Source organism: Colobus angolensis, unplaced genomic scaffold (genome assembly GCF_000951035.1).
Source record: "Colobus angolensis palliatus isolate OR3802 unplaced genomic scaffold, Cang.pa_1.0 Scaffold185, whole genome shotgun sequence".
Lineage (NCBI taxonomy): Eukaryota > Metazoa > Chordata > Mammalia > Primates > Cercopithecidae > Colobus > Colobus angolensis.
The window spans coordinates 1,709,058-1,712,699 of NW_012114988.1; positions in this window are offsets into that span (position 1 = coordinate 1,709,058).

Genomic DNA, 3,642 nt, shown 5'->3' on the forward strand with positions numbered 1-3,642 from the left:
TTTTTAGTAGAGATGAGGTTTCACCATATTGGCCAGACTGGCCTTAAACTCCTGACCTCAAGTGACCCACCCACCTTGGCCTCCCAAAGTGCTGGGATTACAGGCGTGAACCACCACACCCGGCTGCTCATGGCCTTCTTGATTCCTCAAACACCAGGCATGCTCCCACCTCTGGACCTTTGCACTGCCATTTTCTCTCCCTGGGACGCTCTTCCCCCTTCCTCTGCACAGTGGACTTCCGACCAGATTTTGGCTCAAAAATATCACCTTCTAAGGGAGCTACCCCTGACTCCCAGCTAAAGACGTCCCTCCAGTGGCTGTTCCGTTTTCTCCAACATGTATGTTGTCTGTTTCCTTTTTTTTTTTCCTTTGAGACAGCGTCTTGCTCTGTCATCCAGGCTGGAGTGCAGTGGCAAAATCATGGCTCACTGCAGCCTCGACCTCCTGGCTTAAGAGATCCTCCCACCTCAGCCTCCTAAGTAGCTGGGACCACAGGTGCATGCCACCATGCCTGGCTAATTTTTTACTTGTTGTAGAGATGAGATGTTGCCCTGGCTAGTCTTCAACTCCTGGGCTCAAGCGGTCCTCCCACCTCAGCCTCCCAAAGTGCCAGGTTGGCTTAGTTCACTGCCATTTCCACAGTGTGTGGACTAAGGACAAAGCTCCGTGAAGACCTGCTGAATGAATTAATGAATGCGAGGAGCCAAGTAATAATGTAGGATGTTAAATGGAAAAAGAAATGATTCCCCTTGGCTCTGGCTGGGGTCATGTTGGGCCACAGATGGTGTCAGCCACAGATGGGGATCACGGAAGGATACCAGCCAACACATCCAGCATCTGCCGCATCCCAGAAGTTCAGGGTGAAAACCAGGCCGTGACCCCCACAGGGGCCACCTGGGTGGAAAGGGGGCCTCCCCTCCAAGGGCTGAGAGAAAGACTGGGGAGGGAAGGGTTAAGTCAGGAAAATGTGCGCGGGTGGGGAGCCTCTAAGATCCAGGGGTTGACTCCTGGAGTCTTGCCTGAATCCCGCTGGCCTCTGCTCCCGCCGCAAGATCTGTTTATTAAGCACCTGCTGTGAGCCCAGCGAAAAAGAAACAGAAATTTCTGTTTTCTGGCATAAACAGACAGATGACACCGCGAAGGCCCCCTCCCCAGGGTCCCCATTCCCCAGTCAATCGTCTTCCCGAGGGAGCTGTGAGCTGGTCACCAGAGGGGCAGACATCCGCCCCAGCACGGTCTTCAGACTTAGGTTTGTGTGAAAATCAGGAGGGCGCTCTTTCAAAATGCCCACTCCAGAGACCCTGCCGGGCCCAGGGGCCTGAGGCCGCATGGTGAGAGGCGCAAGCGGTGCAGGGCCCCATCCCCGCACAGCATCCGGCGGCCCTGCCTTCGTGGCCAGCCCAACTGCGCACTCTGAGCCTCAGTTTCCCCATCTGCACAATGGAGAAGCTTCCAACTCAGCAGGGCTGCAATGAAGACGAAACTGGGTCCCACACGAGGAGGGCAGTGCAGGGCGGGGCCGCACGCAGGAGCTGCAGAGGGCATCTGCGGGGGACAGCGACCATAGCAAGGGCCAATCACCGCACAGAAAGCCAATCACCGATTCTTGCCAAGGAAGGCGCTTTAATAGGGTGCCGCAGTGGGGGAGATGAGAACTCAGTCTCAAATCCATCTCCCTGGCCGACCAAAACCAGAGGTTTAGATGGCAGGGAAGAAATGTAACAATGTGTAAGAAAACAGGAACTAGGGAGGAGCAAGGAAGCAATCATGATGAACGAGGGGTCCCAGCATCTCACTGTCTGGATGAATTTCAGTTCTTTGATAGCTTTCTTGAGAGGCTGTTTCCTGAGGAAGGAACTCAGATAAAACAAATATTAAGTTTCAAGCTTTAAGACCAGAAAGATCCATTTCTAGGTTTATCCAAAAAAGCGACATATGGGACTGTTGGGTGGTTTTCAGACCAAGAAAGAAAAAGATTATGCAGACCAAAGTCTGAAGTTAACCAAAGAAAAAACATAGTTTTCTGACCAATAGGACGTATGGGGCCAGAGAATGACCACGCTATAAAAGAATTTTTTGTCCTGAGCATAGGGGAAGGATGAAGTTGCACCAATTAAGATGGAATTAAGCTACAGATGGTGAAAAATCTGGATTTTGGTTCAGAGTCCTGAGGTCTTCCTCAAAAGTCTCTTTCCTTGAAAGAGGAACCCTGTCTTGGTTTCTGCATCTCTCTGAGTCCTTTCGGAGGTTGGGGATGCCGAGGTCTTGGTGCTTGGCCCCCTCTAACCCTGAGTACCACCCCCCCTCCCCGCAGGGCAACCTGACCCAGTACCCAGGCCCCACCTCCGGCGACAATTTCCCCCTACTTTGCTCCTAGCAAAGGCCATTTCTAGGTCAGTTGTGAGGTACAGGCAGGACGGGGCAACTTGTTCTGAGATTTTTAGCCCTGGAAGGCTTGGGGCCCTGTGGTCCTGCAGAACCGCTGTCTCCCTCTTTTGGAGAAAGCAGGGAGGAAACGACCTGTGTGGAGGGAATCGAGGGCTGCACCTGCATGGAGGAGCTGAGGCAAGCAGGGCAGTTCCGGTCTGTCAATATAAAGGACATTTGTCATCCAAGAGGTTGGGCCGTTATTATTAATTTTGAATTTTGTCAATACAAACTGAAGGGAAGTTTGTCTTCTTGCTTGTAGGAACCTCACAAGACCTCCCATCTTATATTCCAGGGAGAATTGCTGTGTATTACAGGAGCACATAGGTGAGACTGCTGTTCTGACCTGCAGGCCTCGATGCCCTGCACAGGGGCACCAGAGCACCGGCAAAGCCCTTCCCATACAAAGAGCAAGCGTGTTATGTCTACAACCCAAGGGCACCAGTTCCAAGTACAATTTCTGCTTGGCTCTATGAGCTGAATACATGTTCCCCCCCAGAACAGAAATTCTACAAACTCCCATGAATGCTATAGTGAAAAGCAGGGGCTGGCCAGGTGTGATGGATAACACCTGTAATCCCAGCACTTTAGAAGGCCGCGAGGCAGGGCAGATCATTCGAGTTCAGGAGTTGGAGACCAACCTGGGAACCATGGCAAAACTTCAACTCTTAAAAAAACAAAACCACCACCACAACAACAGAAACAAGAACAGAAATGAGCTGGCTGTGGTGACTCGTGCCTCTGCTACTCCAGAGGCTGAGGTGGGAGGATCGCTTGAAGGAAGATGCCACCAGATACAGTGAGACTCTGTCTCAGGGAAAAAGACAGACAAACAAACAAACAAACAAAAAGAGGCTGTGTAAGAGGTGACTCTGGGGACAGCAGAAAAACATTAAGGTTTTCAAGTGGTGTTAAAAGCCAATAGGCCTTGGGGACCATTGAGCAATCCACACAACAGGGAAGCCTCCATCCCTGAGCTCCGCCTGCCGACAGCACTGCAGCTAACATGAGAGCGAAATGCATTTCAATTTAGATCAGGGAATTCCTTTATAATATTCTTAATTCACGTTTCGGTGAAGCGGTATGCACAGTGGTAGGTTCTTCCCTTCCTGTGGGTTTGGGTTTTACCTTGAAAGGGGCTGTCAGAACAGAAGTTTCAGGGAAGGGGCCAGAGCCCTGGGGACTTTCCTCAGGTGATGGTGATGGAAGAAGAGG